The sequence below is a fragment of the Mustela nivalis genome (genome assembly GCF_964662115.1).
Source record: "Mustela nivalis genome assembly, chromosome: X".
Taxonomy (NCBI): domain Eukaryota; kingdom Metazoa; phylum Chordata; class Mammalia; order Carnivora; family Mustelidae; genus Mustela; species Mustela nivalis.
Window position 1 is genome coordinate 16,237,931 of NC_139040.1, and position 26,019 is coordinate 16,263,949.

Here is a 26,019-nt window from a genome sequence, read left to right on the forward strand (position 1 = left end):
CCTAAAATGACAGGAGGTGTGCTCGGAACCCGGCAGGGAAGGCCATGGAGAAGGCTTGGCAGCTCTAGTCTCTGAGTCCCGGAGCCTGACCCCTTGCCTCACCTGCCAGCCAGCTACCTGCTACAGGGCATGGGGGAGGGGAGGCACTAGTTGTTCACTAGTGTGTTATGAATTGGGTTTTTTTTTTAATTTTAAATTTTTAATTTTTTATAAACATATAATATATTTTTACCCCCAGGGGTACAGGTCTGTGAATCGCCAGGTTTACACACTTCACAGCACTCACCATAGCACATACCCTCCCCAATGTCCATAACCCCACCCCCTTTCTCCCAAACCCCCTCCCCCCAGCAACCCTCAGTTTGTTTTGTGAGATTAAGAGTCACTTATGGTTTGTCTTCCTCCCAATCCCATCTTGTTTCATTTATTCTTCTCCTACCCCCTTAAGAATTGTTTTTTTTTTTTTTTTCAAAGAAGCCCCTCTTGGGAGTAACCCTCGGGACTTCTGAAAAAGTTACTTGCTCTGTTCCGTCAGAATCACGACTTTCTTAAGGCTACTATTTACTGCAGGTATTTTCTTCTGAGCGGGGAGGTACCTCCAAGCAGCAGGTGAGATTAGCAATACCATTGTTGTCGGCCCTGGTGGAGGAGGACAAAGTGTTGCCTGATTTTAGTACAGCTTCTGCAAGACACTCTTGAGACCCCATTTTTTAAAAAAGATTTTATTTATATATTTGAGAGAGAAGAGCGGGGGAGACCACAGGTGGAGAGGGAGAAGCAGTCTCCCCGCTGAGCAGGGAGCCCAATGCGGGACTCGATCCCAGGACCCTGAGATCATGACCTGAGCAGAAGGCAACAGCTTAACCCACTGAGCCACCCAGGTGCCCCCAGAGACCCCATTTAACAGCAAAATGGAAGGGAAGGGAGAGTAAGAGAGAAGGAGCGAGTAAGTACTCAAGAGAACACATGCTTCATATGTCTCCAAGCCCTCAGCCAGCTAGGGTATTGGGACCACCCAGAGGCACCAGATCAGCCTCAGCTTTTCCCACAGGGGAGATTATTACAAGCCGTCAGAACTTGGGGGGAGGTGTGCTTCAAGGTCATTTAGTGACCCCGAACCTCCCTCTACAGTCCCCACACCAGTGGCTCTCTGGCCTCTCCTTGCACTCCTCCGGTGGCGGGGACCTCACCTCCAGATTTAGGTTGGCACTCTTGAACAGTTCAGACTGAAAATGATTTTCCTCTTGTTTATTTGGTCTCTCACTTCTGTTCACTGAGCATGTGCTTTGGGACAGGCACCATACTGTGTCCTGGGAATATAACAGTGGATAAAACAAGTATGATCCCCGCTCGCAGTCTAGTGGGGAGATAAGTAATAAAAGAACACAACTCTCCCTACCCAGCTCAACCCTCTAGCCCCTTACCTACCGGTTGGCCGTGGCCAAAATGCCACCCAATGACCTGCGAGGATTTTGCTTAATCTGTAGGGCCAGAGCTGAACTCCTTTATTCTAAGGAGTAGACTTTTATGAATGTGACCACTTTTCTTTTTGGTTTACTGGCCCCATCACGTGCTGACTTACCTTGGGCCAGCTCATAAGAAACCAAAAAGGGGTTCCTAAGCACCTCCCCCCTCTTTTTTTTCCCACATACTATACCATTAAGACAGTTTTTGCCTATCCTACATTTATGCAGTTGATTTATTTTGGACCAAGTTACAGTTCTGTTCACATTTCTTTTCCTAAAATATCCTGTCATGCCACTCTATGGGGCTAGTTTGCGATTCAGCAGGATAGGAAGTCCTATGCAAAATTTACTCAGGGGCCTGTATATTAAACTAATAACACTGGATTATCACAGGGAGAGACTGGGCCTTTGCCAAAAGTCAGAGGCTTGACAAAAACCAACATGTCACAAGAGTTTCACCCCATGGGGTTACTTTTTTTTTTGGAAACAAGGAAGCATAGCATGGATGACAGTCTTTCCAGAAAAGTCCCCAGCTGTTCACCATGTGGTTGATACTTGATTGGGTCTGTGAGCTGAAAACCCCAGCAGTGTCTTTGTTAGGTGACAGCAGGACTGGGGCGGGGCAGGGGGCGGGGAGTGGGACACGATTGGAGAAGGTGCCCATGTCTTGGTATGAGTTAGATCATCTCCTTGTCTTGCTTGCCTGGGAGGGCTGGCGACCATGCTGTGACTTGGTGTTCCATAGGACAAAAGGCAAGAGGGTCCAGTGACCCTCTGTCCCGTGGAGGTCAAACAGCGGCTTCCTGGGGTGGTGCGCTCAGGGACTGGGATCGAGGGGCTAACCAACTCAGCCAGCTAGGAAGGCTGGCAAGCCTCACTTAGGCAAACACCCCTAACCTCCTCCACCCCTCCTACCAGCTCCACATTCTTGAGGTTTTCGTTCACCAGACCTGAGGGAAAGACTGGCTTGCCTGACTGCTAATTATTCCTGGAAGTGGCATGCTATGAAATCTGCAAACATTTTCTGCAAACATTGGCCCATAAGAGGCGAGCTGTTGAGTTCTGGAAGCCAGGAGGATAGAGGTGGGAGGAAGCATTCCTCAAGCATGAGGCCGTAGGGTCCCTCTGCGGGCTGGATCTCTGCTGTAAGGTCAGTGGGAAACAGATGGATTGAGGACAGTCCCCAGGTAGAATAGGACCACCCCGGGGGACTTGGGCTCTTCGGCCTTGCTTTTCAGATGAACATGTGAGGCCGGCTGGGGGCTCTCATGTAGCTGGACTGTTGCTGGCTTTCTGTTGTCAAAAAAAAAAAAAAAAAAGTTTCCTCTGCCACCCAGCCAAAGTTTGCTTGCACACATGTTTTCCAGAGACAGAGACAAAAATGTGTTTCGGGGGGTAAAGAGGAGGGGGAGGCTGGAGTGACAGTTACATTAGCCGTCTGCAGAGTCATCCTCATCACCTCGGCATTTCCTGCAGCCTGCTGTGAACCCCGGCCAAGGTTCTATCGAGATCCAGGGCAAGCCCCATGGCCAAAAACAGGCTGGCCTAGCTCCGAGGGAGGAAAGGGAGACCTTGAGGAGAGTAGTCAGGTTTCGAAGGCTCTCTGCCATCAGAGCCCGCTCCACCAGCCTCTTTAGCCTCCTACGCCACTGCTCTGTGCCTCCAGCTCTGGGAATACCAGATGGGACCCCTAGTATCCTGCCAGGGCCAAGAAGTTTCCAGCCTTTCTGCTACAGTTCATGATCTTTCCTCTGCGTGTGATGTTCTCTCCCCACTGCTGCTCCATCCTAACTCCTACTCCCCCCTTCCGGACTCACTTCAGTGTCACCTCCATTGGGAAGCCTTCCCTGATTCCCTCTGTCTGGGTTGGACCTTCTCCTCTGTGCTCCCGCAAAGTGCTCACCCTTATCATCTGAACGTAAGAATAACTACCTTGGACTTAGGATGCCCGAGTCACTGTTCTAAATCCTTCACACGTGTTAACACCTCACAGCCCAATGGTGCTATTGATATCTTGACTTTACTGATGAGGAAACTAGGAAACCAAGAAGCTTAAGGAACTTGTCCAGTGTCCTACAAGTACGGAGTGTGGAGGTGGGGATTTGAACCTGAGCTGTCTTTCTCTGGGAACCTACCCCCACTGGAAACTGAACTCTTTGAGGACAGGTGAGTAAAATCATCCCTGAATTCTCGGAGTAGACATTCCAGAGACGTTAAACGAACCACATGTGACCAATAAGCCCAGTAGGAAGAACCTGAAAAAGTGGAAAGGGGTCAGAAGAAGAGATGGCCCCCCATAAGACACAGCTCCCTGCTGACACTGTGGATAGATGTCCAAGCCTAGTGGACCCCTCTGTAGGTGAGCCCCCTCCTCCCAGCCCATAGCATGAAAGTTAGAACCAGGCTGTGGGTCCCACCTTGGGAGGCAGACTCTGGGAGGCCATTTGCCAAGGCCAGACCCATTTCCACTGGGCCTGCCTTCCTCATTGCCACCAATGTAACTGTGACGGCTCATTTGGTTTTGGTTAAGGACAACAATGTACTTGCTCACTGGGGGAGTGGGTGGGGTAGGAGAGGGCTTTGTTTGAAGGATTCATGCTTAGCCCATCCTGTCCCAATCCCACAGAGGGATTTGGAGTAGCCAGGAGGAAATCTTTCTGAGTTCGAGAACTTTCTTCTGTCTTCAGCCTCGAAGCCTTCGTGTGAAGACTTCACTTATGTGCAATTTCTATAGACAAGCGTGAGCCGGGCATTATGACTGGATTTAGACCTACCACTAGTCCTTCCCAGGACTCTCAGAGGAACTTTTGAGGAAATAAATAGATCATCCCTGTTACAAAAAAAAAAAAAAAAAAAAGGCGACGAGAACAGAGAATGGTGCTCGGGACCCAGAACATTGGACCATGAGTCTGAGCATTCAACTCTGGGGAGAGTGGCGATGGGTGGGGGCGTTGGAGTAGGGCTGCTTGGACTGGCATCTTGGCTCCATCACTTAAGGCCAGATGGCCTTAAGTTCTGCATCTGTAAAATGGGTATAATAACAATAGCTACTTGCCTCATAGGGTTAGTGTGAGCACGAAATCACTTAACTGAAAACAGCTCCTGGCATATAACGTACGTTCAAAGATGGCAAAATGTTATCAGTCTTGGTTCTCATGCTGATTAGCCTTGGATTTTTTTGGTTTCCTCATCTGTAAAAGAAGAGGTTGGACCTTCTCCCTGTGGCCCCTTCCAGCTCTCACTTTTTACAACAACACAGTTTGGCTACCTTAGTTTATATTTTCTATTTCTTTAGTTGAGGTACAATTTACCTTCAGGTAGGCTTTCAGCTCTGTGAATTGTCACATACCTGTGGCCTCATGTACGCATTTACACACACCACTGAGGTCCAGATCTAGAAGGATCTCAGCAAATCGCAGGCTTCCTCATGGCCCCTTCCAGTCAGCACCTGCCCCCAAAGTTAATTATCCTGCTGACCTTCATCACCAGAGACTGGTTCCATCTCCTTTTGTGTTTTCTCTACGTGACACCATAGAATGACGTAGTATGCGTTGCGTTTGGCCTCTTTTCGCTCAACGTTCTTTCTCTGAGCTGCCTCTGTCTTGTTATGGACATCTGAGTTGTTTCTAGTTGGAAGCTCTTCCAAGCAGCAATACGGTGTCCCTTCCCGGCATGCCTTTCATCAATGCGTTACTGTTGGTGTGGATGCAGGAGTTTAGCTGCTGGGTCATAGGGCATGCCTCCGCTTAATGGTAGTAGGTACTGCCAAACTGTTAGAAAGGTGGTTTTACTCATTTCCACTTCCATTAGTGATGGACGTGAGCTCCATTCCCTCTCCATCTTTGCTAGCACTGAGCACCATCAGTCATTCTACTTTCCCCATGCCAGTGTGTGTGTCTTTGACTTTGAGCTTTATCGAAGTTACTACAGACATGGTTCATGTGAGTATCATGGCAGCTTCTTCAGCTAGCCAGATGTGACTCTTCAAGAAGGAAAACCATCCCTAGCATAGCCTCCGAAGTAGGCACTACATTCAGGGTAAAAAATATCCAAGGGACATATGTCCAAATTGGCCTTCTGACAGGGGCTGCTTTGGAATAAAGGCTGCACTGTGCTCACATCATTGAGAAAAATGTTACTTGGGAGCAAAAGACAAAAGCAGCTCCAACCTTAATTCCTAATTTCTGACTGTGCAGGCCCAGGAATTTAGAATTGAATAAAACTGACCACCCATCCAGGACAGCTAGAAGAATCCAAGGGTGTTCCCAGGTGATGAGGCCTCCACAGAATTTTTTATTAATTTTTTAAAGATTTCATTTACTTATTTGACAGAGATTACAAGTAGGCAGAGAGGCAGGCAGAGAGAGATGGGGAAGAAGGAGGCCCCCTGATGAGCAGAGAGCCCGATTCGGGACTTGATCCCAGGACCCTGAGATCATGACCTGAGCTGAAGGCAGAGGCTTAACCCACTGAGCCACCCAGGCACCCCGGGATTTTTTTTTAATAACAGCTTTAGGGAAATATAATTCACCTACCATACTATGTTCACAGAGTTGTGCAACCATCACCAGCGTTCTAGAACATTGTCATCACTCCAGAAAGAAACCCTGTACCCATTAGCAGGCAATCTGGTCCTTTCCCCTTCTAGCTCCTCCCAACCCCTAATCTACTTCCGGTCTTTGTGGATTTGCATGTTCTGGAAATCTCCTCCTAAATGGAATTCATATGGTATGTGGTCCTTTGTAGCTATACTCTTTCACCAAGCATAGTGTTTTCAAGTTTCGTCATGTAACGCACATCAGTGCTTTGCTCCTTTTACGGCTGAACAATATTCCATGTATGGCTATATTCATTTGTTGAGGTGGACATTTGGATGGTTTCCATTCTTGGGCTTTTGTGATTAATGCTGCTGTGAATATCCACATTCAAATTTTCATGTGGATGTATGTTTTGTTTTTTTTTAAAGATTTTATTTATTTATTTGACAGAGAGAGAGAGATCACAAGCAGGCAGAGGGGTGGGGGGGGCAGACTCCCCGCAGAGCAGAGCCTGATGTGGGGCTCAATCCCAGGACCCTGAAACCATGACCCGAGCCGAAGGCAGAGGCTTAACCGAGCCACCCAGGCGCCCCTGGATGTATGTTTTTAATTCTCTTGAGTATATTCCTCAGAGTGAAACTCCTGGGTCATAGGGTAACTAACTCTACATTTAACCTTTTCAGGTACAGCCAAACTTTTTTCTTCTTTTTTTTTCTTTTTTCAAGATTTATTTATTGATTTTGAGAGAGAGAGAAAGAAAGAGAGAGCATGCAAGAGAGTGCACAGTAGGGTGCGGAGGGGAGGGGGAGAGAAAGAGTCTCAGGCAGACCCGAGTCAGGGCTTGATCTCATAACTCTGAGATCATGACCTGAGCTGAAACCAAGATTTGGCCGCTTAACCGACTGTGCCACCCAGGCTCCCCTGCCAATCGGTGTTTTCCAAGTGGCTCCACAATGTTATAATCCCACCGGCAGTGTGTGGTGCTTCTGATTTCTCCACACCCTCACTGACATTTGTTGGTTCCCTTCTTCCCTTCTACTCTAGCCATCCCAGTGGGTGCAAAGTGGTACCCCATCGTGGATCTGCGTTTCCCCAGTGACTAGTGAGGCTGAGCGTACTTGTGTGTGCTCATTGGCCGTTTGTATGTCTTCTTTGGAGTCCTGTCTGTGCAGAGCCTTTGATCATTTTTTAGTTATTTGTGTTTTTAGGATGGAGTTGTAAGTGTTCTGAATATTTTCTGGATACAAGTCTCTTATCAGATACATACTTCGCAAAAAGTCTTCTCCCATTCTGTGGGTGGTCTCTTCACTTTCTTGATTGTGTACTTTGAAGCACAAAGGCTCTTAATTTTGATGTGGTCCCATTTATCTATTTTTTTCCTTTGGTTGCTTGTGCTTTCGGTGTCATATCTAAGAAACCATTGCCTGATCCAAGGTCAGAAAGATTTATACCCATGTTTATGTCTAAGAATTTTATAGTTTTAACTTTTCTGTGCAGACCTTTGATTTGTTTTGATTTAATTTTTATATACGGTACAAGGTAAAGGTCCAGCTTCACTCTTTTGCGTGTGGATATCCACTTGTCCCAACACCGTTTTTTTAAAGGACTCTTTTTTTTCCCCGTTGGATTGACTTGGCACCCTTGTTGAAAGTAAATTGACCGTAAATGTGAGGGTTTGTTTCTGGTCCACAGCATTTTTAACTGACAGAAGTGAATGGTCAGATATGAAAGGCCCATAATAGTCTCAATGTCTCAGGCTAGCACACCCAGAGGCCTCATAGCCCTCCACTCTGCAGAGAAGGGGCACAGCCTAGGGAAACAGTAGTCACCAAAATGAGGTCTAATGATTCCAGCCTGGACGCAGATCATATTGGAAAGTTACACGTGTTTCCAGAACTAACCTTCCTTTCTCTGGAAAGTCACACTTCAATATAGATCCCATTCATCTTTCTGAGCATGCTGCCCTGGGTTTAAGAGAAGTCTTTCCCTCTGCCTGAGGCCACTTTCCCCTTAGCTGGCCACCTCATCCAACGTTAACCCTCTTAAGACTGCTTGCTCTGAGTTTAAGCCATAGTTGGGGCCCGAACTTTCAGAAAGAAGAGCTTGCCTTCCTTTTTTTTTTTTCCCTCAAAGGAAAATGCTCTTGCCTCACCTGCAGCCTCACGCCCTGGGCAGGACCCCAGCAAGTGGCAGTGGGTTTATCTTGGACGTGTCCATCCCATTTTAGCTGTCACAACTCCAACTGATGGGAAGCACCTGATAGTTGACTCAAACTGTCAAGTTCAATGGTCAGAAAGGGGACCAGACCCACTCCTAGCTTTGGCCTTACCTAGCACCTGATGACCAAGGCTCATGCTATGAAGAGATTCTCTGTCTCTTGGCTAGATGAGTTTCTCGACCTGGGGAAGGCAATGTGCCTGAGTGGCTCCAGGTGACATGGGTTTGAATCCCTGATTGTGTGTTTACTTGCTATGGTGGACATGGACATGCACTGCTCAGAACCCTTGTTGAGAAAGAACCCGCTGCCCAGCTGTGAGTACTGTGCTTAGTTGACAGCCTCCAGCTGTTGGCTTTTTCAGAGTCTGCGTCAGCTTTGGCGCCAAGGTCATCCCGTTCTTGGGGTGGCCTCCAGCCAATGACTGATCAAGGAGGTGATCCAAGACCCATTTCCGCCACACAGAAGGCAGTCTTTGCTCTGAATGCGACCATTCAAGCTCTCCCTTGGGCTGGTAGACTTTGACAGGTCTGCACCATGATCTGACAGACCCCTGGCTCCCTCCTGCTCCCTCCTCTTTTCTTTCACAGGTATTCTTTCCCACTAAACCATTTGTACTTCTAACTGTTGTAGCATCTACAGAGAGGGTGACCTGTTTCTCTCAGGATCAGTTTCCTCCTCTGTGAAAGAGGAAAGGTGACATGGTCTCACCCAGAGCTGTTAGGATGATTAGACCTGAGTAAAGGACCTAGCACACACTAGGCATTCAATAAAAATATGCTTTTATATTAAGGAATTGATCATCCCCACTGCTGTATACATCCTAACTTCTAAAAGAAATAGAGGAGGTATCCATAGTAGCCCAAACCTAGAAATAACCTCAATGATCACAAACAGAAGGGATGAAGAAATTGTGGTGTTTCTATACAATAAAATTCCAATTAGCAATAAAATGGAAGGAGCTATCATTCCAGGCAACAACCTGAGTAAATCTTACCAGCATGAGGTTGAGCTAAAGAGACTAGACACAAAAAATACATACTATAGGATTCCATTTCTCTGAAGTTCAAGAATAGACGAAACTTCTCCGTGATGTAGAGGTCAATGGCTCAGTGGGGTATTGGGGAATATTGACTGGAAGCATGAAGGAGCCTTCTGGGGAGCTAGAAATGTTTTCTGTCTTGACCTAGATTCCAGTTACTTGGGTGTATACACACACACACGCACACACACATGCACACGCACATGATCATGAAGCAATATATTTTAGGTTAGGGGAATTTATGTACTTAATTATATATGCCATGCATCAGTTTCTTTAAAAATGGAAAAATGGGAATTTTTAAAAATTATTCATTAGTATATATGCACATTAAGTTTTTGTAACTTGGGAAATGCAAAGAAATAAAAAGAAAAATAACACCTACGGCCCCACCCCTCAAAGATAACCACTGGGGACATTTTGGATATTGCATTGCCCTCTCGAGCCCTCCCATCACTCACCTCTCTATGGTGCCACTTTGGTTCATGGAGAAAGGAAGTTCCACTATCACTTCCACTGTCTAGGGAGTGGTACTGAGAGGATTATTTCTAGGCTTACTTTCTAGCCCCTCTTTCACTCCTTGTCCAGACAGAACCCAACATTTCAATGTCCTAACCTGCATACCATCCCCACGCTGCAGCCCGAATCCCCCAGGCCTCTGGATCCTTTCTAGAAGAGCACACATCCAGGGCTTGGATTCACTGGCTCTTTTGCATTAACAGGAGTTGAAACACTAGCTCCAGGCCCAAAGGGATTTCTGATGGGAATGGAGCTAACTTTCTCTAAGGCTGAAATGATCCAGGTTGAGGGTAGAAGCCTTTCACCTATTTTTGTGTGGATTGTAGGAGAAAGGCATTTTCCAGCTTGATTAGATGACCACAGACTGTTGAAGTGACCCTGCAGAGAACATCTCAAGAAAGATTTTAATCAAAACCAGGCAGCTGGAACACGAGGGCTTTCTTCTCAGACAACAAGTTCTCAAAGTGCAGTCCCCAGACCAGCAGTGTCAGCATCACCATTGCCAGGTGATCTGGCTCTAAAGAAAAATTCGGAGCCCCAACCATGGACATGGTGCTATAGAGACTTGGCGAGGGGATGGGTGTGGGACCTGGTCGTCTGTGTTTCAATAGCCCTCCAGGTGATTCTGGTGCAGTCTCAAGTTGAGCAGCCTTTGTTCTAGAGGTTTCTAAATTCCACTACCAGAGACAGCAAGAATTCACTCACGTATGCTCTTTTGTGCCAAAACTCGTGCACTGTGTCTTTAGCACAACTTAGGGGCACGTGCCAGGTCCATATAACTTCAAAGTTTCTTGTTCTTTATATCGTGAACTCAAGGAAATACATTCCTTTTTTCCCTCTGTTAGCTGAAACACAGATGAAATATAGCCCAATATTCCCCCAACAAAAAGATTTATTAATTTGTACTAATGACTGTTTAGAGAAAACCATAAAAACCAATGTCCTTGTTGAGTGCTCCTTCTTGAGGGCAAAATGTGGATGTTATCTGTAAAATCAACAAATTTGTCACCAAAGTGAAATGTTATCTTTTCCCAAGGATTTTCCCAGGCAACTCAAGGCCTCAAGGACTAGACAACCTCCTCCCTCCCCATGATCAGATGAAGAGGGTTAGAGTTTGCAGCCATAACTCAGATGCTTTAAGACAGCTCAGATGTAAGTTTGTTTTCAGGTTAGTAGCTTTGCTCAGACCCAAGTGAAGAAAGGGGACTCTGAACTTGTTGAAAGCCTCAAAGAATCCCTATGGACCTTTGCCTCCCTAAGGTATGAGCAGTGCGATGATCTCCTGGCTCGGACAACAGAGGCATGGGCAACAAAAGCAAAAGTAGTGGAATTGCATGAAACCAAAAAGCTTCTGCACGCAAAGAAAACTATCAGTGGAGTGAAAAGTCAGTCTATGAAATGGGGGAATATATTTGCTATCCATTTAACTGCTCGGGTTTAATATCCATAATATGTAAGAAACTCCTATGACTTAGTAGAAACTCCCCCTCCCAATAATCCAATTTAAAAATGGGCAAAGTGCCTGAATAGACATTTCCCCAAAGAAGATATACAAGTGGTCAGATAGTCTGTGGAAAGATGCTCAATACCACTAATTATCAGGGAAATGCACATCGAAACCACAATGAAATATCACTTCACACTGCTAGAATGGCTATCATTAAAAATGAAAGGAGAACAAATGTTAGGAAGGATGGGAAGAAATTGGAACCCTTGCCAGTTGTTGGAATGTAAAATGGTTTGGCCACTATAGAAAACAGTATGGAAGTTCTTCACAAAATTCGAAATGGAACTACCGTATGATCTGGCAATCACGCTCCTGGCCATTTATCCAAAAGATCTGAAATCAGGATCTCGAAGAGATCCAGGTTCACTGCAGCATTATTCATGATAGCCAAGATGGGAAACAACCTAAATGTCCATTGACGGGTGAATGGATAAAGAAAATATGGTGTATCCATATAATGGAATATTATTTAGCCATAAAAAGAAGGAAATCCTATCATTTTGAACCGCAAGAGCATTATGCTAAGTGAAATAAGCCAGACGCAGAATGACAAGTACAGTGTGATTCACTTACATGAGATATCGGAAATGGTCAAACTCAAAGAAGCAGAGAATAGAACGATGATTGCCAGGGGCTGGGATGGTGAAGGAAATGGGGAGTTGCTAATCAACAGTCGGGAATTTTAGTTATTGCAAGTTGAATAAGTTCTAGAGATCTGCTGTACAACACTGAACCTGTGGTTAACAACACTGTATTGTACACCTAAAAATTGGTTAAGATGACTGATCTCATGTTAAATGCTCTTACTTCAATTAATATTAGCTAAATATGTTAACTATTAAGTAAACTAGAGATCTGAAAACTAACCCAAAGATATGACCAGTGGTCTACTGTTAAATGCTTAATAACCTGCTGAGAATGAAATACATCTATATAACTTTTTAAAAAATTATGTTCAGTTAACCAACATCATTATTTTTTTTAAGGTTTTATTTATTTATTTGACAGAGAGAGAGAGAAATCACAAGTAGGCAGAGAGGCAGGCAGAGAGAGAAGAGTTAGCAGGCTCCCTGCTGAGCAGAGAGCCCGATGCAGGGCTCAATCCCAGGACCCTGAGATCATGACCTGAGCCGAAGGCAGAGGCTTAACCCACTGAGCCACCCAGGCACCCCAACATCATAAGTTTTTGATGTAGTGTTCAACAAGTCATTAGTTGCGTATAACACCCAGTGTGCATCACAACAGGCGCTCTCCTTTATATGTCTTGATTATAAATGTGTAGAACACAATTTACAAATAATAAAATATGCAATATTCATTATTATAAATTTCACCAAATAACTCTTATAGAATGCTTCAGTTGATTTTTCCCTAACTCTTGTACCTATAGACAACCTAAGGTGGCAATTTACAAACAAGTATGTTTCTGACATGAGTATTGGTAGATTTATTGATTCACATGAATGAGTCAAGACAGAACTGGAACAGTAGAACACATGTTGAAATTGCGCTGGCTCACATCAGTGACTTGAGTGACTTCTTCACTAAGTCTAGTAATGGTTTCTGAATGCTGGAGGATATTTCCTCAGGTTTTTTTGGTGTTATTTAGAGTTAGCTGGCTGGTTAGTTCAGTTGGTTCAAACGTGGTGCTAAAATGTAACAATCCCAGGGACGCCTTGGTGGCTCAGTCGGTTAAGCATCTACCTTCTTCTCCTCAGGTCATGATCCCTGGGTTTGAGGCCCACATCGGACTCCCTGCTCAGTGGGGAGTCTCCTTCTCCCTCTCCCTCTGCTCCTCCCCCCTGCATGTGCTCTCACTCACTCTCTCTCTTTCTCAAATCAAAATAAATAGATAAATAAGTAAATAAGCAAATAAATAAAATGTAACAACTACAGAGAGGATGTGATTTTAAGTTTAATTCTACACTAGTAACATTTTTCCATCAGTTTCTTAAGTCTAGATCAAGGGTCATCAAAACTTTTAGGGAATGAGCCAGATAGTAAATATTTTAGGTTTTGTGGCCTCATAGGGTCTCTGCTGCCTCTTCTTTTTCATTATTTTTTTTTACAACCCTTTAAAAATGTAAAAAACGATTCTTAGCCTGTGAGCCGGAGAAAAACATGCTGTGGGCGGAAGTTCGCAGACTCCTGGTCAAGACGATCAACAAAGTAATAGATTAAGCACTGATTTGTAGCATTTGCTAATTTCCATGATGTCAAGTCTCTTACCATGGCTGATTTCAGACGACCAACTTGACGTCACTGAAGGTGGAGTTGCAAAGAGATGACGGTTGCAAAACATTCTCTGTTATTTCCCATCTGATCTGTATGTGAAGGACATAAATAATCAAGAAGTATGGATAATAGTAAAGCAAAGTAAAATGATTAGGAAGTGAGGAGTTTAGAGGATTTATTCGCTTTCTTTTTAATCTAGTTTATTTAATTGTAAGGTGATATTTAATTTTTAATAAGGGCTATATTTTTTTAAGATTTTATTTATTTGATAGAGATTACAAGTAGGCAGAGAGGCAGGCCATGGGAGGAGCAGGCTCCCCCTGAGCAGAGAGCCTGATGCGGGGCTCGATCCCAGGACCCTGAGATCATGACCTGAGCTGAAGGCAGAGGCTTAACCTACTGAGCCACCCAGGTGCCCCATAAGGGCTATATTTAACAGCCAGTCAGAGTTTCTGAAAATGTAACAACTAGCCTTCATAAGCTAATACAAGCAACTAGTGCAACCACCCCAAATTTCCGCCCATTTGTTTTGGTTCTGTTGGATAAAAAGAGAATCTTCACTCAATTTGGTCTATTATTCACCGCAACAAAAGGATTTACTAGAGTGTTTCTTTGAACCTGGCTGTTTCCCTGGCTCTTCTAAAATAGGAAATGATTTTAGATGTTATTTTTACATCTTTTCAAAAAGAGGTCTGTCTCTATTCTCAACAGCTTCCTGACCACTTTTCGTTTCCAAGTAATAACTATTTAAAGGAGAAAGGAACTACTCTGGTGTGGTTTTCAGAAAAGGACATGTTTTGCTCTTTCAGAAGTCATTCTACCATAGTTCTGCTCACAGGCTGGGGAAGAGTTAAAATAGCTTTTACAAGGTCCCTCCCAAGGCTGTGATTTTCCTCTCCTCTGCTGAGGTGATGCCACTCACTGTCCTCATTCATTTATTCAGCTACATGAGCATCAACCACGCGGCAGCCTCGGCGCTGAGCTCTGGTGTCACAGCAGAAAGCAAGAGACACATGGGCCTTGCTGAATCAATAATGACACAGATCATTATTTACTTAGACTTTTCAAAAGTACATTAAAGGAGATCATATAGCATAGGTTGCCTAACCTCTTTGGGGAGGTTCAGGATGTGAGGTTTTTACCCTGATACCTGAAGAAGGAGTAGAAAGCCAGGCAAGGGGCACCTGGGTGGCTCAGTGGGTTAAGCCTCTGCTCAGGTCATGATCTCAGGGTCCTGGGATCGAGCCCCACATGGGGGGTCTCTACTCAGCAGGGAGCCTGCTTCCCTCTCTCTCTCTCTGCCTGCCTCTCTGCCTATTTGTGATCTCTGTCAGATAAATAAATAAAATCTTTAAAAAATAAAAAAAAGAAAGCCAGGCAAAAGAGGAGGAACAAGGTACAAGAGCCCCCCCCCACCGCCCCCACCTCTGGTGAGGAAGACAGCCTATACTACACCATGCTTATATAGAGCACAGTAGCTACAGACCATAAACAGATATACAGTATATCTTTGATATGAAAGTGGGAGCCATTAGGAGAAAGTGTCTAAAAAGTCTCCCAGGAGAAGGGGAGGTAATAATGGGAAACCACTGAGAAGAAACATTGGTCTATAAAGAACTTGGCGCTTCTGAGCCATTAGGGTAGCAGGGCTAGAGGTAAGGATGCTGTCCTCTTCCCTTATGGTCTGATGACTTACCTACAGGCTCCTAAGCCTGACTCCCCATTTTCAACAACTCTGGCAATTATCTTTCAAATACTTCCTCTTCTTCACTCGTTCTGTTCTCTCCCACTGGAAACTTCTTCGAACTTCTTGTTTTCTCCTCCAAGTGGTTTCCGTGTCTCTTTCATATTCTCCATATCTTTATTCCTCTGCTTTGTGTTCCCAGTGCTTTCCTCGGATCTATCCTCTTGTTCACCAATCTGCTCATTGGCTATATCTGATTTGCTGTTTACCTCATCTGTTGCGTTCTTTTTTTCCATTTCAGTGCCCATGGCTTCATTCTTTTTCAAGTCGACCCATATATTTTCAACTGTTCTATTCTTGCCTTATAATTCCTATTCCTTTTTTTTAAAAATCTTAGGGCACCTGGGTGGCACAGTCAGTAAAGCATCTGATTTCAGCTTGGGTCATGATCTCGGGGTCCTTGGATTGAGCCCTGCATTGGGCTCCCCACTCAGCAGGGAGTCTGCTTGTCCCTCGGCCCCTCCCCCTGCTCATGCTCTCTCTCTCTCTCAAATAAATAAATAAAATCTTTAAAAAATCTTTTTGAACATTCTAGGCATGCTCATTTTGAAGCCCCTTTCAGATTTCTCTATTAGCTAGAGCTTCTAAGATGTGAATTCTCCCGTTATGCTAGTCTGATGGTGGTTTATTTCCTCATAGGCTTAGCAAGTTTGGGTTATAAATTCATCTTCAGAGTCATAATTACCAACACAGATGCGTTCTATACTATCTGGGTTTGAATTTTGGCTCCATCACTTAGTAGCTGTGTGCCCCTGGGCAAATTACTTAATCTCTCTGTTGTTCCTTAGTTTCAGTATCTGTAAGACAGGGCTGTTCTAAGACTGAGCTAATATAAGCAAAACACTTAGTACAGTGCCCAGCACATAATTAAGCAATTAGTGTTATTTGGCAAGAATTCTTTTAACTGGGTGGCTCACCTGCCTCTGTACCCCGAGTCATGTGACTCTCTTCCTGCTCCTTATTCGAAGTGACCAGTGTACTTCCGAACTGCTTTTTTTCTTTTTCCTACTCCTATCCCTACTTATGGGTTAGCCCTTCCAGCTGCTGGTTTTCTGGACGAGTCCAGATCCCACCCCCATCCCCATCCTGCCATTAACATCCTGCACCCGGGGTGCGCGCCCACCTCTGAGTCCCCTGTCGCCTGCAAAAATGCCAGTTCCTGCTCACGGCTGTGGCTTTGAGCTGCCTCTTCATTTCTGGCACTGGAATTTGTTTGGTTTTGCTTTTGATCTCTACTACATACCGGAGTTTTTTTTCTCCATCCTTCAAAATCATGTAGTTATTTGTTAATCCATTCAGCAAAAATAGGAATTGTAGGATCTGGCACCTTGCTAGATCCTATAAGAGAATGAAAATAATCCAATTTCTGCCGCCAGGTAGCGGACACCCCAATTGATGAAGCCATGCAGGTCCGTGACTATGATGAGCCTGGTTTTTAAAAATCTTTTCTTTTTAGGTTGTCATTTTAACACGAGTTAGCCAACACACACTGTTAGGTGAGTTTCAGGCGTACACTACAGGGCCCTGCTTACTCCCAATCCCCTGTTCCACCCATCTCCCCACCCCCTCCCCTACATATTGAAATTTTTTAAAAATTACATGTTTGGAGTGGAGGAAATTTCTGCTGCCAACAGTTCAGCCAACCAAGATCACCAGAGATCCCTGCAGGTCCTTTGGAAAGAAGCTGACCTCTCATTTGAGAGGATCAAGAGGACTTTAAACACCCAGGACAAGAAGGGACATGTTTTGTTTGCTTTTGTAGCCCATGTCCCGTGCAGGTCCTGGTCCAAGTGCTTCAAATGGCCCACTCGCTGCTCGGTTTCTCCGAGAATGACCGCCACCAGCACCACCACAGTGCGGCCCCTCCACCCTCCTCGTCCCTGTGAATGAGCTCTGTCAAAGCAACATGGTTTCTAACAAATGAAAGTAGGTATAATTCATTTAATCAGTGACTTTCTCAAGGGCAAGCACCAGATGTGGGTTTCTTTTACTCTCAAGGCAAAAATACTAAACTAGAAACACTGCAGAGACAGCAATATTCTGATTTTCAGACTGGTTTTTTTTTTTTTTTTTTTTTAAGCACCGGGGTAAAATGTTAAGCAGGTAGCTGATGCAATCTGGCAAAGTGAGTGTATAGCTCTATTTATATAAAGACACACACATGTGTCAGGCCATCGGCAGTATTTGTATAAACAGTGACTCTCCTGTGAAGGTGAAGTCCACCCCCCTCCTTAAGTTCCAGTGACTGAGATACATTTTTCCAATCCTGGGGGCAAATACAGACGCAGCAAGTTCCTTCTTCCCCTTGGAAATTTGGCAGGCACAGCAACTCTGCCTCTGTTGCCACAGTCCCTTAGGGTTTTATGACTCTGTGCATATGGCCCATGTGAAGGCTTCACTTAGGTCACCTTATGCCTTTGGGGGCCAGCATGGCAGATGACGATTCGGGAAGACCCTGGTGTTTCCCAGATGGGTCCAGATCTGGCCATGGAATTACTGCCCTCCAGCTGGGAAATGTGGCGCCAGGGTGTTGAAGTGGTCTGTTCTTTATTTAAATCCAAAGATTGAACAAATACACACTCACACACACACATACATACGTGCAGACACGCACGCCCCACTCCCCCAACTGCAGGGCGGTGTTCTTTAGGATTTCATGTAGGATTTTCCTGAACACATATTTCCTCAGCTAATCTCCTATCCTGTCCCCTGTTTACTTGCCATCTTATCGTTCTCTCTTCCTTTGCTCTCCTACTTACTTAGTTCCTTATCATTGCTTTTAACCCGCTGGGAGTTCCCATTAACCCAGATGGTCTGTTTGAGGCCCTTTGAGACAGAGATGGGGACCCTAAATCCTTTCCCAGTGTGAGCTGCTTCCCTTCATTCTCTCCCATGGCCACAGACAATCCTGTCTCAGGGCCTTGACTGTGAGGGAAGACAGAATCGTGAAAGTTCCTCCAGCCATGCTAACATACCATTACCATTAGGGTGGATGTTCTCATTTAGAAAGGAGAGTTCTGGAATAAATTTGGCCCTAATCACAGCAGCTCTGATAACTCGTCCTTCCTTCCATCAACCTACTTACTGTTGACTGTTACTTCTGAGGCCTCAGAGAAAGTATCTGGGCTCCTCATTTAGACAGATCTGGGCTCAAATGCCAGCTTCCGCTCTTAATAGCTGTGTGACCTTAGCCAAGGCACTTACCCTCTCTGAGCCTCTGCTTCTCAATCTATAAAGTTGGAATCTGACAAAATATATATGCAAAGCGCCGGACACACACTGGACACTCTATACATGGGGATGGTGACTGCGCTATGCTTGGATAATGGTCACAATCCTTGGTCCTGCTTGTCTCACCCAAGGCAGAGATTCTCAGTCATTTTTTTTTCTCAGAGTTCAAAGGAGGACTTTAAATACCCACAAAGCTTCTTCTCACAGAGCACCGCTGAGCTCTGGGAAAAACAACAGACAGATCTCCGCCTGCCCTCAAGGGGCCCCAGCCATCTAAACTAGCAGATAAGAGGAAAATGTAAACACTGGGGTTTAGGTTTCAACATATGAAGGGCAGGGGAGCACAAACATTTAGTCCACAGTAACTGGCATCTGCTGCATTATTCCCTATAGACCGCAAATGCTATGTGAATGCAGAGCAGGAGGGGGGCTGTAGATAGGAAGACTTCCTGGAGGAGGCAGGGCCTGAGCCGAGACTCCAAGAGGGAGACTTGAGCAGCCTTGGAGAAGTGGGCGCCCTGCACACGCATGCCGGACCAACTCAGGAGGCAGGCACAGGCGTCATTTCCATTTTATAAATAAGCCAGTGGAAGGTCAGATCAGCCCCGTGACTTCTCCAACGCTACTCTGCAAGAAATGGGCCACGTTGGAATTTAGGTAGAGATGTGTCTCTGATGCGGAAGGCTATGTTCAAAGCTGGCTGTGAGGGAAAAAGTGGGCTTTTGCTGGGGAGTAGGAAATAGGGAGGTATTGATGGTTTTTTAGGGAGGAGAGACATGACATAGGTGGTGTTTCTTCCGTACTCATGGTGCTTCAGATGTCTGTGGGAAGATTCTAGCCCTAGTGGGGTCAGTGAGGAAGCGCTTGCCGTAACTTAAGGGTGAGGCACTGAAGGCCTGACTTGGGGGGTAGGGGCATGGTAGGAATGGGGAAAGCATGGAAAACATGACTCAGGTCAAAGGGCAAAGCCACAGACTTGCTGGGAAGAGGCTTAAAGTATCTGGTTCGAGGACCAGAACACTGGGCAGCGCCACTGCCAGACAGATGGAGAAGATGAGCTTCTTTGAAGATTGCTCTTTCTATAAACCAGGGCCTGATTTCCTCTACTGCTATTGCTATTAAATCTTTTTATCGAAAAAAAAAATAATGCAGGGGCACCTGGGTGGCTCAGCGGGTTAAGCGTCTGCTTTCTGTTTAGGTCATGATCCCAGGGTCCTGGGATTGAGCGTTGGGCTCCCTGCTCTGCAGGGAGCCTGCTTCTCCCTCCCCTTCCAAGCTCATGCTGTCATTATCAGTCTCTCTCAAATAAATAAAATATTTTTAAAAAAGAAAAAGAAAAAGAAAAAAATAACGCATACCCAGAGGATTCAGAATACAGGATATGCTACAGCACAACTGACCCGAACTCTTCAAAAAGTCAGTGTCACACATGCACGAAATCAAGAGCGCATACTGATGTAGATTAGACATGAGTAAAATGCAGTGTGCAAATTTGAATTTGAATTCTTTTTCTGGATTACAAAATGAAAGAAAAAAAGATCTCCGAAACACATTTTGAGGCTGTTGGGACAATTTAAATATGGATTGGAAATTAGATGATATTAGATTATTTCTTTTCTTAGGTGCGATAATGGTTTGTGATGAGGAGGGAGAATTTCCTTATTCTTAGGTCAATCATTCTGAAGAATTTCGATGAGCATATCATGATGCTCGTGACTTACATTCAAATGGTCCAACAGAGAAATGCACGAGCACGTGTGTGTGCGCACACACACACACACACACACAGAAATATATAACACACATGTCAAGATGTTAATTGTGGAATCTTGATAGGTATATGTGTGTTCATTATACCACTTTTGTCGATCTCTTTGTATTTTTGAAAATGTTGAAAATAAAAATTTGGGCAAAAATTCTTCACGAATGTAGTGAAAAGCTAGAAGAGGGCAAACGCTAAAAGCGACCATTTCTACCCCAGGCACTCAGTACTCTCTTCCCAGAAGCAACCACAGTTCACATTCCCTGCAATTTTCTCTGCATTTAGCAACATATATATATATTTTTAATTTGTTTTTTAAATATTTTATTTGTTTATTTGACAGAGATCACAAGTAGGCAGAGAGGCAGGTAGGCATGGGGTGGGGGGAAGCAGGCTCCCCGCCGAGCAGAGATCCCGATGCGGGGCCCAATCCCAGGACCCTGAGATCATGACCCGAGTCTAAGGCAGAGGCTTAACCAACTGAGCCACACAGGTGTCCCTATAGATCCTTTAAAAAAAAAAATAGATGGGTTCATGCTAGAAATCTTTTTGGCAGCTATGGTAGAGACTCTCTAATCTATGCAACCGGGTGCGGGTAGTTGGGCGGGTAGTTGGTCAGTTAATTAAAAATCCATTAAATCAGAAGCGTGTGCACATACTAAGGGAGAGACATACCAGCACGTTCAGAAGCAGTGTCTATCCTTTCATCCTGAGAGGCTCTCCAGAGGTCAAGCATATGAGCTTCCACTGTCCTGTTGGCAGCTTGGTTTTTAAAGAAAATGTTTTTGCCACTTGAAGATCCTTCTTGGAAATTGTTCTATATGAACCAAGCGTAGAGCTGCCTCACCCTCTCAGCAGCTTTTGAGAATGAGTTGCTTTTTCGGATGAGTATGTTTTCAGTCCGATTGTGCGTGGGGCGATGGGGCGTGAGCACCTGGGTGGATATAGCCTGGGCTTCCTGACATTGCTCAAGGCCGAATACCCCTTGGGTATTTTTGGAACATGCTCCCAAGCTTGAGCAGTGTTGCCCCAAGCAGTTGGAGAAGCATGGCTGGAGCTCCAGGGCTAGGACTGCTCTGAGGGATGGCCATTCTGCTAGAGGTGCTCCCCAGCTTCTCTTCTCCCACCAAAAGTGCTCGCCTCCCATTGTAGTGATGTTACCCCCACCTCCCATCACGGAAAACCCTCCTTAACCACCAGCGTCTGGGCATGCTCAAATCCGACACTCGGAGGAAGTCTCCTCCTTGCCAATGGGAAGGATATGATTGGAAAAATGTGATTCTAGAAATCAGATCTGGGACTGGACGGAAATTGCCTGGAAAAAAAAAAAATGAAAGCATTGGCACAATTAACAAAAAGGGACTGGATTCCTTTATTTGTTTATTTATTTATTTATTTTGCAACTAAATCCTGCATAGCTTGCAAAACTTGGGAGGCAGCCATCCCTATTATCATTCCTGATACGGACTTGAATTTCTAAGAAATGCCTCTTCTTTTTTTTTTTTTTTTTAATTTTTTGAGAACTGTGGAATTGAACCTCTCCTAGAAGCCATCCTAGGAGTCCCAGTCACAGTGTCTTAGTATCAGTGGTGAGACAAGAGCCAGAGCTCTGGGGTGTTGCGTGCCCGTGGACCCATAAATTCTTGTACTGACCCCAAGTGGTCCCTTCAGGAGGCCTGGGAAACCCAGTCCCTGCATCTGAACCACCCTCTGGATTGGGACTAGCCAGACCTCTGTGTCATTTGAGGGACCCCATTAAATGCCAGAGGGCCCCCCTGGCTTGTCACACTGCTGGAAATACTCACATTGTGAAGCAATAGGGTCCCCGTCTTCTATAAAGCAGAGTGTCTCGGAGGTGAAGACCTTTCCCAATCTTTGAAGAAGATCAGGTTTTCAATTAAAGCAAAAAACTCAATGGAGAAGGGAGGGTAACGCTCAGTCCAGGTTTTGGTGTGAGCTCAGAGAGCAGACAGAGGGCGGGCCGAGGAAAGGATGCCAGGAGAACCCAGGATCCTTCAGCCTGGCTCCTGAGCTACCGTAGAACCTCTGGAAGGAGGGACGTGACTCATGGGGCCCCAGGGAGAGGCAAAGTCAGCCAGGGCCCAGGCCAGGACTCTCATCTGTGGCCCTACAGGCACACACTGGCTCTAATAATTGTGACATTGGGAGGCTGTCCCTACAGTCTCCAGTTCCCTAACTATGTTGTTACCATGACCACTCAGGGTGCGGGAACTCTGCATTTTCTATGAGCCCACTTAACCCACAGGTACTTCTGCATGTCCCATTATTTGGTGGCTGAGACAGATGGACCACAACAGCTGGGGACGGCCACAGACCTCACAGCTGAGGATCTTGCTTTGTTCTAGCTCTGCTAGGTCTCTTAAGAAATCTGCAATTTTGATTCTTTAAAAAAGAAACTTTTAACTGTCCCTGCAACACTTTATTTTTTAAAAAATATTTTATTTATTTATTTATTTGTCAGAGAGAGAGAGTGTGTGCAAAACAGGGGGAGCAACAGAGGGAGAGGGAGAAGCCGGGAGCCCAATGCAAGGCTCGATCCCAGAATCCTGAGATCATGACCTGCGTTGAAGGCAGATGCTTAACCGACTGTGCCACACAGGGGTTCCCCTCCAAACACTCTTTAAAACACATACCAAGTGTGTATGTGCCAAGTCCTAGAGTAAGCATATGGGATATATCGTTGATCTAATCCTTATCACAACCCTGTTGTGTAGGCACTGAGAGGGTAAGTAATTTGGGCAGCACCGTTCACCTAGTTAGAGCTTCTAGAAGTCATCTGGCCTGCTGGAATCTTTAAGATTACTTTTGTAACTCAAACTCACTTCCGGATTGTGTCTTCCCATTGATTCAGCTCTTATCTGCAAAACGAGGTTGCCTGGGATAGCTCTGTTAAGGAGTCAGCTTGACCAGGAGCCAGCCTCGCCATTCACCTGGGGACCGTCCCCTGTAGAACCAAAGAATAGAAAGAAGCAGCCTTACTAGAGTTGGCCACAAACCCCAAACTCCTTTAGAAGGACCTCAAAATGTCTCTGAAAAACCATAGTCGGATCCCTGACCTTACCACTAGCAAAGGAAGGAGCATCCTCAAGGCAAGCGCCCATCTACTTTGAGTCACTTGACCTGCCACCTCGGGTCTTTTCTGACAAAAGCCTTGAATTAACCCAGCAGTTTCAGTCTGGGCTCCGGTGAGAGTCTGCCTAAACGGGCTAGACGGTTGCCTCTGGGTCACTGTAACCCAAAAAGCCTTAAAGTCGGGAAATGTGTTCAATCTTCTCTTGTGCAATGCTAGAAAGTCTAGATACTGCAATTTTGCCTGGGGCTGCGGGCCGGGGTTTGCATGGTGGGCGTTTGCATGGGTCTGAGGAGCAGGTTCGTGAGCATGGGCAGGCTGAGGATATGAGGAGGACACAGGAAGGAAAAGGGGCCGGAGGGAGGGGGGACAAGAGACTGGAAAGTGAAGGGAGCAGGCACCAATGAGAAGAGGAATAGCAGGGATGTTTGCAGTAGGAGCAGTGAGGGGAGAGGGCTTGTGGCACTGGTAATCTGCTCTTTTTTTCTTTTAAAGACTTTTTTCCTTGGAGCGCCTGGGTGGCTCAGTCGCTTAAGTGTCTGCCTCGAAAGCCCAGGTCATGATCTCGGGGTCCAGAGATCGAGCCCCGCATCGGGGTCTCTGCTTGGCAGGATCTGTTTCTTATTTATTTTATTTATTTATTTGTTTGTTTGTTTGTTTGCTAGAGAAAGAGAGAGAGAGAGTGCACAAGCAGGGGGAGGGGCCCAGGGAGAGCGAGAAGCAGACTCCCCACTGAGCAGGAAGCCTGACGTGGGGCTCGATCCCTGAAACCCAAGATCATGACCTGAGCCGAAGACAGACTGAGCCACCTCTTGATGAAGTCCTCTTGATGAAGTCATTTCCTGTTTGGTCTTACACCAACGATTTATCCAGTAATGAACACTTACCCCTTCAGGTATCAACACTTTGGTCACTCTACTTTGAAGAGACAGGCTTTTGAAGTATATTCACACTCCATGGCTTTCTGAGACAAAAACGTCCTGAAAGTACCTTTCCTGGAACTTGTGGTGAAATAGACAAGGAGTTTGCTTATGAACCTTGGTTCCGTTCTTTCAGCGGGCTTTCTGTGTGCCAAGCAATGGACCAGGCGCCACAGACGCTGGTGGACACCACGAACCCAGAGCCTTCCTGTAGACCTTGCTGCGCCTGTGATTTAGCCCAAGTTGAGAGAGTCAGAGGATCAATGCTCCCACTTTCTAAACTGTGGGCTGTGAGGCAGTGAGAACTTTGAGGGTCTTAGGAATGAGCTGGGGCGTTTACTCAGGACCTCCCAATGCCAGCCGTCGATTCGTGCTATTGTCACTGTATTCCTTCTCATCTGCCATACCACTGGACACCTGGGCGGGGACGTGGCAGTGGCTTATCTCTTCCACAGAGTAAAGTGTACGCATTTTAGGATCGTGGTAACTCATCAGCATCTCTTCTCCCTGCCGCCCTGAGTTCTGAGTTGTAACTATAGTTGAGGTCGCGGGAGGGATGGCTTCCGGGGAAGCAAGGATGGACAGCATAGTCAGGGGGCTGCTGGTCAACATTTAAACATTGACTTTCTCAGCTGTTGGGGGAGAAGGGGGCTGGTTTTTGGTGTTTGCTGGTGTCCATGATGTGAATACTCCCACCGTGTCTGGTTTCACACTCCCAACACGATGTTACAGAACAAGAGTCAGGAAAGATATGCACATCGGCAGCCCATTGGAGAGCATGTCCACCACACAGACAGAGGAGTAAAAAAGTGTAGCAAAAATAATTAGGAAGTGATGAGTCTTGAGTATTCATTAGCTTTCATAGAGCTTAAGTGCAAGTTTATATACTTAAATTTTTGATAATTCCTACAGGTAGCAAACCAACTCCCAAATTCATGGTGAATAGTAGGTTCTCACTACCAGGTCAGACAGAGCACCAGGGTCCTCACCCCAGCTTCCACCACCAGTAGCTCCATTTGTATTCATTTTATGCATACTGGAATTCTGTGTTTGAACAAAGGGTTCCAGTATGTTTTCAATGTGGGGTTTTTTGGAAAGACATGTGTAGATGCTTTATGAGTACCCTTCCAGCTAGGATGGCCCAAATTAGCCAAGTCTGGGTACCCTCCTGTTTCCCCCTCTTATTTCCTTGTCCCCTCTTGTCACTCAGGCTCCCTATTCCTGCTGTCCCCATGAATCCTTTTGTCTCATCCCAAGGACCTCTATCTACACTGAAGAGCAAGCTGTCATCTCCTGATCTGGTTTAAAGTGAGATCCCTCCCAGGCGTGTTTTCCTCTTTAACACATGACTCTGGAAGACTCCAAGATGCTTCCAAATACAAAGGGATGGACATCTAAAGGACAGAATTCCAAGGGGGAGGGTACCCTTAAAATCAACCTGTGTTGTTCTTAGCATTCTCCTTCAAAAATCTCTGGATCTCAGTGGATGGCTAGGTTACCCGCAAAGGGCTACCTGATAGTGTACCTCTGCTTTTCTTTATACAACACACAATTCTTTGAGTCAAACCCCGAAACTTTTCTTAGCGCAAGTTGGGTTGCTCCTCCATGGAATGAAATCTTTTCAGCCATGGAAATGCATAGAGGAGGCCTCAGGAGTTATGGATATGACACAATCCTTTTCTGAAGACAAATTCACCCTCCTTAGCCTGCCAGAGAAATTATTTTTCCAGGAAAACTAAACAGCAAGTA

General features: G+C 45.5%; 1 protein-coding gene across 3 annotated transcripts in view; it reads left to right on the plus strand.

Annotated features, from left to right (window-relative positions):
• PLAC1 (placenta enriched 1) overlaps positions 1 to 26,019 on the plus strand; it is a 180,640-nt gene that overhangs the window by 89,653 nt on the left and 64,968 nt on the right. The window contains exon 1 of one of the 3 annotated variants that reach the window (XM_082717673.1): positions 3,578 to 3,632. The exons of the other annotated variants lie outside the window; for them this stretch is intronic. The gene's annotated coding sequence lies outside the window, so the exon portion shown is untranslated. Of the gene's footprint in view, positions 1 to 3,577; positions 3,633 to 26,019 lie in introns of those variants that run through there. 3 annotated transcript variants of the gene reach the window in all.